The following is a 13,999-nucleotide window of genomic DNA, read 5'->3' as shown; positions in this document are numbered from 1 at the left end:
AATCCTAAATATCAGTTTCAACTATTCTTCAACCTTTAGAGTCAACATAGCCCCTGATAAAATGGGTGGCTGCTGTGAAGGGTGCTCACTATGAGTCCTTGGGATCAGTCAGTCAACTGAACACGTTGGCCTGATTCTTACAAGGACCTAGTGCAACTACAACTGTCTTAATACAGAGATCATTTTTTTGCAGTGTTTTCAACCCATTGGTATCTATGGATTGTGAACTAGTACTACTTACAGGTCAATGACAATCACTGCATTGAGTGGGGCTGTAGAAGAAAAAGCCTACTTTGGTCACAGGGTCACATATTCATGGGAGGTGTTTTTATTTTGTCAAATCTTGTTTAAATGAACTCAACTCTTTAATTTAATTTTATGAATTTTTTTCTGTAGGTGTCTCATAGCTGACATTATATTTAGTTTAATGAGATGCAGTAATTGAAATACTTGAATAGTAGTGCTTTGTTCATATTGTTTTATGTCAACCATATGCTGAAGCTTAATCTAGCCTAGGAGAATACTATGTCCTGATCAGATGTAGAAGTGTTGCTCTTAGAAGAGCACCTTCCCACACACATGCACGGACCAGCAAGCGTAAAAGGGGTCATGTAGTTCTTCAGGGAGCTATGAGAAGGAGTGAAAAATAATGCCTTTCTGTCTACATGTAGCTGTGATGTGGTGATAACCACTGGTGATGAATGGGACAACTAAGCCCAAGTCTCATAAACCTTACTCTGTGGTGGTTTGTGGATGAAGAATGTAAAGTAAGGCAGCTTTTGATCAGGCTATATGAATATCAGGAAACTGGCTGTATATTTGGGTTACTAATAGAAAATACTTTCCCTGTAAATTAGTATTTTTTATTAAAAAAGCTTCATGTAGGTTCCATTAGAGATGTCTGAACAGTATTCAACTGTGTATTAATTATACTACCTCAAAAGACTTCTGACTTTTCTCTGTTAAAATTAGACAAGGATTCCAATTACATCTTTCTTGGGCATTACCTTGCTAATCACAGCCTTAAATTGCACTATCCAGAAGGACAGTGAGAATGAGAGAGCTGTTTAAAACTAGGTGAAATCTAAGTAATCTAGTAAACTAGTCAGTTTAGACTAGCTTTTTTCAGAGGTCAGCTCATTCAAAAAATAGTATAAACTGCTTTAGGGCTAAGTGAAGTATTTTGTATTAATTTTAGAAAATTTGTATGTGGGAAATGTATTTTTTAAATATTCTAGTGGGCACAGGATGTTCTCAAACCATATAATGTCATCTTAGAACTAATCTATTCAGATTTCTAGATGGGGACAACTGGCAAACCTTTTGTCTTGCTGTGTTCTAATTCAGCGAGAATTCATTAGGCAGTGAAGTGATTCTACTTAATGTAAAGAAAATGATATACTGTTACAAAAAGCAATTCACAGAGCCATCAAGGTTTTTTGCTCATTCTTTTAACTCTAGCTTTTACAGATTTAGTAACTTAGATAATAGGCGTTTTTCTTTAGATTATTTTTAACCTTTCCTTGATCTCTCACTGCAATACCCTCCCTTGCCATCAGCAAGACGTCAGGTTTTCTACACTCTGCCTTCATAGAGGGACTGGTAAAATCCTGACCTTCATCAGCAACAGAAGGAAGCCTCAGGAGCAAGCACAGCTGTTAAACCTTTGTTCTACTTACTTTGACTATTGAATTTTCTGGAGTGACCTGGGACTTTTTTCCTATTCCATACCTAACCTGTACTTACATGCTTCAGACTGGGAACTTTACTTTTTGCCTGAGTGAGCTGCATACTTTTTCATGTGTGACAGTGTGCTGTATGACCCTGGCTGTGTTCAGCAAAGAAATCAGGCAGATTTGCAGAATGGAAAAAGAATGGAAAGAGATTTGAAGCTCTGTTCTGTCCTCGCTCCTGTGTCATGGGACTTTTTGTGTCACTCTGCCGAGACAGACTGAGTAAGGTCAAATTTTGCCAGGCAAAAGATCACCTTCTTCTTTAAAAGATTATTTCAATACATCAGCATGTGGATTTTAATAACCCAGTAGATAAGTGAAAAGTAGTCCTGCTACAAATCAAAACACTATCAGCCTGCTTCCATTTAGCTATTTATCATGGTGGGTTTTTGCCTGTGGCTCTCAGTTTGATATAATCTCTGGATAGCACAGTGTTAAGTGGCTTTTTTGTTACTAAGAAGTAAATCAAAATGGTATCATCTGAATCTTGTGATTTTTTTTTCCATTTGTTGCTGTTTCTTTTTCATATTCTCTGAATTTGTTTAATTATAATTTCAGATTAGGAGTAGAAAAATCTAATTTAAGTATTTCTGATTGAATTTTATAAATTGCAGGGAAAAAAAGAAAAAAAGAGGGGGGGCCTGTATGAAAGAAACCTTTGTGAACATTTTTTAGGACATCATCTGTTTTCCAGACTTTTCCCCAATATATACGTGTCCATATCTTGTAAAAGCTCTTCCTACTTGCAGTTTCATTTAAGTAAAACCCTCAAGATTGTTGCTACTGATTTTATTGTTATTTGCAAAACATATATTTCCTAATGACATTGTCCCCTTAACTTCATTTTGCTTAATTTATGGCCTATATATGAGAACAGTGAAGTCTTTTTATTCTCAAGCCAGGCATAACCTATTACAAGTATCACAATGACAGTGATTTCTCAAATGACCCACATAGATCAAAAAAGTGTCCCAACAACATACCAAAAAAAAAAATTTCTATTAACTCCTCATTTGTTTTCTGAGCATGGATACCCATGCTACCATTCTGTGCCTTAACCATGCGTAAATGCATGTAACTCTTTTGGTGATTTCACTCACTCACTCATAGCTAGGCTTCACGAATGAAGATTTGGGAAGGGCTCTACCCACGTTTGTTGAAAGCGCGTTGGTGGCTAAAAAGGCCAATACGAGATAGACACGTCTGGTTGCAAAAGGCACAGCAGAAAGACTCCTTAGGAGGTATAGTCTGCAAGGCACGATTCTTTCTGCGTTGTCTTTTCTCCTCAAGAGTGATTTCACTGTTGGTGGAAATATCTCTAAGTTTTGAATAGAGAGAGATTTTTTCTAAACTCAACTCACAAATAGAATTTCTATAAGAAAACCAAGTGACTAATTAAAATGGGTTATCAGGATATTCCCAAGGTAGTTTATGGAAAGACTTTTTTGGTGAATATTCTTCACAGTGATCACTCTCCTTTTACAATGTCCTCTATATTTATTATCGAAGTAGTTATACTAATATAAGTATGCTCAACTATTTATCTTTTTTAAGCCCAACCACAGAGAGATAAATGATGGATAGACTGATTTTATTCATATCACAAGTGTGAGGAAACAGTTATATGTCAGTTAAAATGCTGTGGCAGTCCTTTAATTATATTATAATTTTCTTTCCTGTCCTCCAGTGCTATATTGAATGTAATACTGTATGTAATAATTGGGTGATATCTGGAAAGAAAGGAGAAAGTAGATATGTTTATTGGCTTCCTGGAGAATGTAATCTGAGGTAGAATGAAGAAAATCCCACTGCAAAGTAGATCATAATGTGTGATGTAATGAAAACACAGATTGTATGTATCTGAGAAACATAAAGCACATTCAGCATTGCATGAGTATTACCACTAGCAATAGGAAGTAATGTACTCTGAATTTAAACAAACTATTCCTTTTCTCACATCTCTAATAAAACTACATTTTTCATTTGTTTAATTTCATTTCATCTTCCACTGACATATTAATTGTTACTAGGGAATTTTATACCTCTTCTTAGGTTGTGTAGTGATCATAATAGGTGGGAGGAATCACAGCATGGTTGAGTTTAGAAAGAACCTCAAAGGATCGTCCAATCTTATCCCTGGCTCAGTTCAGGGTTAGATACAGCAGGTTGCTCAGCACTGTGTCCAGTTGTGTCTCAAAGATCTCTGCAGATGGAGACTCCAGAGCAATTCTGGACAACTTGTTCCACTAACAGTGAACATGGCCATGGTCAAGAAAATGTTTACTTTTGTTAAAGTAGAATTTCCTGTACTTCAATTTGTGTGTGTGTCTTGTGATAACACCACAGAGCAAAAGATTGGCTGTGATGCTGTGCAACAGGCAGAGTCCTCTGGCAGAGCCAACATTTTTCCTTCAAAGGAAATTCATGACTGATTTTTCAGTTTATGTTGCTGTGGAAATCAATGTGTTCCTACAGGGAAGTTTGGTTCACTGATGCTGTCTTTTCTGACAGAAAAATGTTCATATAGGAAATTTTCAATTAGTTCAGGTATTAGCACTTGCAGAGAGTATCTTTATGAGTAAGTCACAAATCTTATTTTAGCCTGAATCAGAATCTTAGCTATGTCAGATTTCAGGGTGTGTGCTTTCAGTACTTTGACCCCTGAAAGGCATCCTACCTGAGGGTACTTATTGGCCTCATTTTCTGTGTTCCTAGGCACACTGCTTCCTTCTGGTGGGTGCAGGCAGAAGAAGGTGTCATTGCTGTGGCTAGGCGGTTCAGCAGGGTGAGGAAAGGGAGAAATTTACTTTTTATGCGTGCATGTATTTGAATTATTTTACTGCATTTCAGCCTCTCCAGGGAGAACCATGTGGTTTGACAGGTGGTGTCTCTGCCTTTCCTACTTCTACCTACTAAGGGAAAAAAGTGTTGTTCACTGGAATTAGAAACATTGTCTGACTGTGTATAATTTGTTTTACATTTAAAATTACTTAAAGTAGAAGAGAGATCTAACAAACCTTTTTCAACTGGATATTTTCAATCTCATTCACTGATATGCTTGAAATGCTGAAGTTTCCTGTGGAAACTGGTACTTAAAGCAGTGTCATTGAGTATGTGAGGACATCAGTGACTTGAATTCTTTGGGAAGCCAGTATTAAAGTTAGGATACTGCAGGTTTGTAATTTGAATTCTTTACAAAGATAGGTTATCAAGAGGAATATTGTTAGAAAGGATTATTTGCCAATGACAAGTGCTATCATCTTTTGCAATGTGTTAAAGGCCAGGTTCTGATTTGTAGGACTCTGAAGAAGAGAGCTTTTTAAAATGTTAGGCATTGAAATGCGACAATAAAAACAATATGAAAGTGCACACTCTCAAATTAATTTGAGAGTAATGCTCTCTTTTGTAAAAGTTTTTTTAAGAGGCAGTTTTCTAATTCTACAAAATCACTCACCTAATTTATGTATACTTCTTTCTTTTGCAAAGTGTTTTAAAGACTGTTCTGCCTACCCCAGTATTTTATCTCTCACCCTTGTGTTATTCAGGTCTGTGTCCTAGACTTTCATGCATAGGAGCAAAAAAGCAGAAGCAGAGGATACCTTTGTTCCCTTTAGTGTTCTGCTTCAAACAGTGTCTTTATACATTTTGTGTGTCTGAGTTCTGAATGAAAGAGCAATTTATTTTACTTAGTTTCCTTTCAGTTATTGAACTATATTGTGTCTTTTATTAGCAGTGACAATGTAGGTGAAGCAATAAACATTGAGATGTCCTGTGGGCTCTACACAGCATTAGTCTGCTGTTCTTCCATTACTGCATCCTCTCTAAAAGCTCTTAGCTATGAGCTATGTGTATATATGGGGGGGGGAGACAGATGGAGGAGGAGAATGGGGAGATTTGCATAATCTGGTTGAACTACCAAACATCTGAAACAAGGCTCTCAAGGCAGTCAATGGAAAGAATTTGGCTCTTCAACAGGGTGATTCAGAGCACCTGAGCTATGTAAGCTGCTTAGAGAGACTACAAAATCAGATATTTTAAGCTAGTTGGTATAAATAATCATTCCTCCATCCTCCGTGTGTTAAATTTACCATATGGCCAAATGTAGATTCATGTCTGGATAGTTGTAAGCTAAACTTCTACCATATTCCTAATGTATTTCAACTGATTAATTATTGTTGAGATAGCAAATCCAGTAGTTATCTACCATCTATTAACCTCCACCTGTATTTATTTATCCCTTTGTCTTGCAGAATGCAAAAAGGCAGATGTAATGCTAAAACCAAAAAAAATTTTAATAGAATTTGCATCAATTTACCTAAAAAGTTGCATATTCCCTTGGGATATTCTGGAACTGAACTGATCCCTGTGGAATGCTATGGCCAGATATGTGGCCACATCATGCCCTATTCTTCAGTGTTTTTCATGTGCAATTCTCAACAGAACTTGGTCTTAATAATTTTGGTGGTAATTATCTCTGTCTCCTTCTACTTTATTGAACAAAAAAATCTAGAAGTGAAGAAACTTCATTTCTCTGCTAAGCTTCTTTTCCTGGGTGTGGTGGAGTATGTAATATCTCACTGAAGGAGCAAGAAGTACTATTACTTCATTAATTAGGAATTTGACTTTATTTTTTAAAGAAAATGTGGGGGCCATTATAACACTCTGAGTTAAATACATGACTCTTGTTTCCTAATAACAATACTTCAACCCAAGTATATTTTTTTTGTTGGCTCAGCCTTCATGTTACTCTTATTAACACAATATACTCATGTATTTGGACAGCAGGCTCAAACAACTGAAGACTAAGAAATAAGCACACATAGCTGAACAGTTAGACTGTACGATGAAATTGTCTTTATTCTAAGCATTCCATAACTTGTCTAGCAAGAAGCATTGTACTGCTTCTTAAATAATTTTCAGTAGAAAGACATATTAAATGAATTCAGGGACTATCATATTTAGCATAATTTCATATAGACTAATACAGTGGAGCATAATAGATAAAATAATGTTGCACTTGATGGACCTAGGTCTGCTACGGGTGCATGGAAAGCTTTAGCAAAGGACATAATTCTCTAAGTAAAATAATTATAAAGATTCAAATGCTGTTCAGATGATCTTAAAACCTAGGTTGAATTGAACACCTTATAACAGGACACAAAATTGCTGACAATTTTCAGTGTGTATCATTAGTCCAAATTTTCTAGTGTTTTTGCTTGTTTGAGCATCAGATTATATGGTTTCTAAGTTTGTTTGTGCAACAGTATTCCCTCTTCTAAGGTAAGCACATGGGACGTTTCATTACATTGTTTCAAAAAGGGATTAAAATAATTGTATTTGGATTTTGGACATGCTGCAATTTTTCCATTAAAAAATATCTCAACTGAGTATATCAGATATGATCTAAAAAATTATACATTTTGTTATGTTGCATTGCAAGTTTCTTTTAAGCTGTTGTATAAATATAGATATGTATAGTGCCGAAGATTTGATATTTACTCTACATATGTTATAATGTTTTGGAAAAAAAGTCCAAATTCAAGGAAACCACCTGATCACTTCAATCCCAAGGTATTACTTTCAAAACAACAAAACAAAGTATTCCTTACAGCTCAGTATGGCATAGGGATTGGTTTATACATGTTACATCCAAGGGAGACCCTAGCTTATGTCCAGAAATGTTTATGAGGAAATTTCAGGTATAACAGGTCCTGGTATTGGCTGAAAGAAAAAGAGAGGCAAGAGCAAGGAGTTACATGGCAATTTAGAGAGGGGTATTTCACTATATGTCTAGAGAAAAATGAGTATGCATGTAAATATAATGCACTAAGCAGTTTCAAAAAAAAAAAAAGATTATTTTGGCAAGCTAAATATTTAAAGAATGTTTAAATAATAATAGCAACTTATTTTATTTACCATTGGGTTATATTATTATAACCACCAAAGAAAATATGTTACAGTATTTGCAAGCAAAGCACATGAAATGTAAGACTTTGTTAATAGTGATGTGTTAGAGAAATTAACCACAATAGTGTATTTAGTGATCAAAATACCTCCTTTTTGGATTAACTTTTTTAACTGCATTGAATGATGATTGTTACAGGGGGAGTGCTTAGCAAGGGTGCCCGGAATGGAACAGGCACAGATTTCTAGTCTTGATTTCTATCTTGGGAATTTGATCATGACTGTCTTAGCTGTAACACTATCCCACCATGTGTGTGCCATCAACTCGTATTAACAATTGGGCACAAGTAAAACTAGATTACTTGTAGTATAAAATATTTTGTAAATCTCTATTAAAAAAACCCAGAAGCATATTTACAAAGTTTTACTGAACAAAACAGCATTGCTGTATTTAATTTGCAGGCATTATTTTTCACCAGGAATTAGAGATAATCTATTTAGATCTAGCAAATTTTCAGCATCTTTGAAGCAGAATATTTTCTCACAGTAAGGTTTCTGGTAAATGCTGTGGAAATTGGATTTTAGGTGGTTATTTTGTGAACAAAGAATATTTTATAAGAAAAATTTCTGAACATCATCCACCCATTTGCCCACAGAACATACACTATTAAGCAAATTAAGTGACAATTAAAGCATGTATATTTACAGAAAGCTAAAATAATGATTTTTCCTGAATTGTTGTAAAAATTTCATGACACTGCCAACTCATAAATTAATATTTTAGAGATTAGGAAAAGCACAATAAGCATAAGTACATAATATAAACAAGGATAAATATAAGTGGTTTTCTAAATAACTATTTTGTAGACTCAGAGGATATAACTCAAAGCATATTTGTTATGGCTAACACAATTATACTTACCTGTTAGGTTTATGTAAAACAGATTGTATTTCAATCCTGCATGATCTTTAAAAAATTTACAAACATAGAAGAATACTCCAAGCATGACTTTAAGCTGGCTATGAAGTGCAGTCAAAATGCTTGGTTAAGGGTTTGTTCAGTATTTAAACCAATCTAAAATAGAAAGCTAATTTCTCCACCAGGTTTAAAATATCAGTGAAGGTAGGCAGTATGTTATTTGTTCATCTTTGCAAACAGAAGTTTAAAAAAAACACGTTTCATCAAATTATTTGTAGATAACCCTTAAACTTTTATCTTTTGTGAATGTAGTACCTTTGACATGTCCATGGAATTCTATTAGCAACTAGTGCTGTCAGTAGCTTCCTAAAGCTGCAGAATTATATCACCACTGAACTCATAATCCAGTCTTACTGTGGAACTATTCTAAGCATATCTAGTCTTGGGACAGGTTTAAAAAAAAAAAAATCACAACAGGATTTGTGATCTTCGTACATAGAGTAGAAACTTAAATTTAGCCATCTGCTTCCTGGGCTAAGGTTCTTCAAACCTCACTTCAACCTCTTCCATCTCCTATGAGCTAAGCAGGTGGAAGAACAATAAGAACAGATCACAACTTTGATTTTTCCATGGACTTTCATTGATACAGCTGAGATATATGTGGTTATTATGTCTGAGTTAGTGTTAAACTAAAATAATTCTGGTTGGAAAAATAAAGCTTTTTAGTTCTCTATCATATGGAATATATCCCTAGATTTATCTTTATTTCTTTTTTTCCCTGTATTTTAATGGTATCTAATAGGAATGTAATAACCACTTTAGTGGATTTTCCTACTACAGATAATACTTGGGGAATCCAAACCTTCTTTGGTGTTTTTTTAGCTCTCTGAAAGAAAGATCTTTCACAGAACTAGAATGTCAATTCTAATGTGTGTTTTTAAAAGAAGCTTTTTGAGCTTTACGTGCGTTGCTAGAAAAATTGCAAGGTTCCCAAGCATACAAATTGGTACAGCAAAATGCATTAATCACAGCTTTTTGAGTATTCTAATCATAAATCCATCCTTAATATACAAATTTGCAGAAAGACAATTAGATAACTAATTTCAGTTCCTGTGCCAAAGGATGAACTATAATAAGCTTTAAGTAAATTCTAAGTGGAAAGGATTAACATTTCATGAAGCTGAGCCTTAAGCAATTAAAACTCAGTGAAAAATTGTTGAATTTCTGCACGTAGTTTAATCACACAGATGTATGTCTTCCCTGTGACAAGGGGATAGAATAAGAATAGGGGCCAGGTTTTTTTCTGCTGCCTTGGTTTGTGTTGTGTCATGAAGTGTCAATGTGTCTCCTATTACATGTGAGCGGGAAACTCATTAATGCAAGTGATGGTGTCAGGGAATTCATGTAGTAGTACATCATTGTGTCATAACACAATAGAGTGTTTTGAGCTGAAAGCAAAGCTTCTTTGTATACAAATGCTACAAAAAGAACAGTATTACATTTTATCCAGGTGTCAGAATGGTTATAAGTTCATTTACTAAAATAATTTTGCAGTGCTCAGGAAGAATAATGATAATATTATTTTCGTAACTCTAACCAAGAACTCGCATTTTTCTGTTTGTTTCATGACTTAAATGTTAGTTTGCTAGTGGGATGGGGATATATTCCTTAAGCTGTACAAAGATGTTCTATAATTGAAAAAACAACCTTCTTTGGACAACTGACATGAAAAAGTTAAACTTCAGAGGGTGGGAAGCAAAGAACTGAAAAAAAAAACCAAACCATTTTTTTAATATGTAAACAAAATCTGACAATCAGAAAAATTAGTGTTTCTGGATAGCTGAAAAGTGTATGTCAAGTTTTCATGAACTGTAATTCAAGCATAGTTTATGACAGGAGATGAAAGAATTTTAGATCCTAGCACAGGATTGCTTATATTGAATTTTGGAGATTATATAAAAGAAAAGGTTCTGGATTCAGCTGTCACTGTGCTGTCAGAATGGCTACCTGCTGGTTAAAGAAAAGTGACAGGTGGCATCTCATCAAAAGAGCCTTTATTCACTTCAAATAATGAAAAACATGTGCACCACTTCACCATAACCTTCCAGCTGACAAATGTGACTTGTGCTTTCTTCATGCATTTATAAGAGAAGGTGTTCTGTACAGGCAGTGTCCTTCCCACCCCAGTTCTCTGGTACCTTCTCTCTCTGAGAACTTTGACAAAAAAAAAGCTACAGAAAGAGTGAAGGAACACCAAATAAAGAGCCAGGATATTAAAAAAGTACAGTCCTGTCAATATAACTGTTTCTTCTACTGTGATGGCATACCTGTTGTTGCTGTCTCCCAAGAAAATGATGGGACTGGATGGGTCAAATTCTGCACTCTTGTATTCATATGGCTCCTCTTGACCTTGCTACGAGATGTTATCACACAGATGCATTATCTAAGGCTAATAACTCAGTGAATGATTCCCTGTCTCACCCGCTTCAGAGGGCTTTCCATTTCATCCAGTGTGAACCAGGTATGGGCAAAGTATGTAAGTGTGCACATGCCAGGGGTAGTTCTACTAATGGAGTAAAACATCTGACTGCTTCATATAATGGTGTGTTAAGACACTTCGTGAAATACTATTAATAAAATATTAAGCCTTTTACCAGTGCGTACAGTATGGTGATGGAAGTTAAATGTCAAGTTTCCTGAGAGGGCATACCTCTAGCCTGATATAAATCTACTACAGCGTCACTGACTTCATCTGAGGGCTGACTTTTGACAGTATTGACAGTACTTGAAGGCCTGCTGCTTTCAGCCTATTTTCTCCAACATTTCCAGATAGAACTAAGAATTTATAAAAATTATAAATAAACAAATGGAGGTAGTCACTTCACCAAGGTATCTTGGAAGCTTATAGAGAGGGTAAAAGAGAGTTCAGAGCACACACATCATGGTTGCACTTTGATGTGCAATGCAGTGAGTGTGAATAGCCAGCACTTTGAAAAGGGGTGTAATAACTAACTGAGAGTCAGGTCTATTTTCCTGTAATGCCACAGTGCCTGCAACCACTTATGTCAATGGCAGCTGGCTCACATGCCTGCATGTGTGTCCTGCAGGTGAGATAGATGATGCCTTCATGTAATGAGACCTTGGGCAGACCAAATCATGGTAAGAATTTCCACCCTCTTCAGCTCCTAAGCTGTCTGCTATTTCTCACTTTCTCTGCCACAGCTTACAGACCTCACTGCTGGCACAACAGATAGGGGCTCATCGCACTGATCAGGTCAGAGTGCTGGTGCAGATGCACTCGCCCAGGGAGGTATAAATCATGAGGAGGGTGTGAGAGCAGGTGGAAAAAACAGGCATTGTCTGTGAGGGAGAAATGTGGCAGGAAGAGTGTAATAAGGAACCATGGGAGTTGTAGTCTTCCGGGTTCTCATGCATGCTTAGATTGTCATTGGTTGGAAGATCACATGACATGTTAAGGCGCTGTATTTAAACCTAAACGTTGGAAATAAACGACAATTCTGCTCTGGCACTCGTCCGTGTCTGAGTGGGGTTCGTGCCCATGTACAACACCTCAGAGAAATAGGAACACATCCATAGTCATGGACATTTTCTACAACTGTCTCTCTGATACTCCACTGCAGATAAATCTATGTAAACATCCTAGATAAATAATATATGCTTGATTTAAATTATGTTGATTTGTTTTGGTTTTGTTTTTTTTTTTTGTTTTCAATCAAGGTAACAGCCTATTTATTTATGTGTTTGAAGCTATTTAAATAATGTTTGTGCCAGTCAGTGTTAAGTGTTGTGTGTATTGGAAGGCAGCAAAATGCTGTGGCAGCTAAGCAGAGAGTGTGAGTTTTGAAGGTTGAATAAATTTGGCATCAGTTTCATTAATGGGGAACTTTTAGTTTTGCTGAAGTTTAGCACAAGGTCAAAACTTAACCCTTGTCAGGTATAACTGATCCCATAACTTCAAAAACAAGGCTCTCTTCTCTCCAGATTACCTATCTTGTCCAATTCATTTCTATTCACACTGAATAGAAGCTGAAAAACAGAGGAATGCTTATTTTAATCTAGTGTTGCAGTATTCTAATTTGAGATAGAAGGAGATCTGAATTAGTTCCCCTAAAATATTGGCTAGGATGGTTCTAATATAAATTGTTCTATTAACTAAGTGCAAATAATATTTCTTTAACAAAAAGCTTATGATCCAATTTAGAACATGTTTTAAAAGATTTTTTCAATGGACAATATATTTGAGCCATTTGTATTTAAACAACTGTAAATGCTGACTTGTTTACTTAAAATTGAATTTCTCTTAAGTACAATTTGATGCAAATTATAAGTAAAATATGAAGTGTGCCCAGTAAATTGTTTACACAAGCTTTATATGTAGTGCATGGCATACAGCCAAAAGCAGTCCCTGCTAGTGTGTCTGTACCCTTAAAGTCACCAGCCTAGAGTCAGATTTGGTCTGACCTAGGCAAAAATACTGCATTACTAGATGAAAATAAAGGAAAGGATCCATTCCTCCTTTGTCCCCCATCTGCTGAACAAAAGTCTCCACAGGTCTGGGCTTCATGCATGCTGTAGGGTGGTTGCTACTTGGCCTCTGCTGGCCTAAAGTGCTCTGCCTTTTAGTTAAATTGTGTTGCAGCTTCTATAGGCATGGATACAAATTTATTTGACTTTTAGTTTTAATAATATCTGGAAATTCCAGAAGAGTTTGTCTCTGAACCATGGCCTCTCTGTATCATTCTATTCACAGTGTATTAGGACAGTTTAAAAATTAAATTTCCATGGCAATAATGTTCATAGTTATCCTGAACTTAAATACTGTTACCAAACATAAAATATGCAAAACTGAAATACTGAATACTCAGCTTTCCTATTTTAGAGTAATTAGCTTTAATAGTTGTTTGACAAGTCGTGTTCAGTCTCTCAAGTGTTGATCTAAAAGTGATGTCAGCACTACATCAGGGTGGTGTGTGAGCTCTGTTTTTAGCATGTGAGCAAGTGTCATATCTCCAAGTGTCTTCTCATATCTTCAGAAGCGTTTCAGTCTCTCTGGTGTGCAGGAAAGATAATGCTAACAATGTGACAGTGTTTGTACTTTAAATGTTGGTGTTTTGCTCCATGCCAGTCCAGGTTTACAAGTAAATTGATGATAGTGGAGAGAATGGCTATGGTCCTCACTGTAACCCTGTTCCTTCTGGAGGCAGAAGGAAAGAACCAGTGATTTATTTTTTTTTTAGTCCTGGTTTTGAAGGAAGGAAATCCAGGCATTGGTACTGGAGAGAGGAGCCATGTCATCCCTCAGTAGGTCTGCACATCCAGAGGGTGGGCAATACCTGTGCACCTGGCACCGACTCAATGCTCACATACACTTGTCTTTATCAGTGCTTTCTCCAGGACTCAGCCTGCAAGTAGGCCTCAGAAA

At 36.0% G+C, this 13,999-nt stretch overlaps 1 protein-coding gene across 1 annotated transcript in view; it reads left to right on the top strand.

The window, feature by feature from the left end:
* Positions 1-13,999, top strand: part of GABRG3 (gamma-aminobutyric acid type A receptor gamma3 subunit) — a 324,389-nt gene that overhangs the window by 198,369 nt on the left and 112,021 nt on the right. The window lies entirely within an intron of this gene.

The sequence above is a fragment of the Neopelma chrysocephalum genome, unplaced genomic scaffold, assembly GCF_003984885.1.
Source record: "Neopelma chrysocephalum unplaced genomic scaffold, ASM398488v2 Primary Assembly neopelma1_25, whole genome shotgun sequence".
Lineage (NCBI taxonomy): Eukaryota > Metazoa > Chordata > Aves > Passeriformes > Pipridae > Neopelma > Neopelma chrysocephalum.
This window is presented reverse-complemented; position numbering and strand designations above follow the sequence as displayed.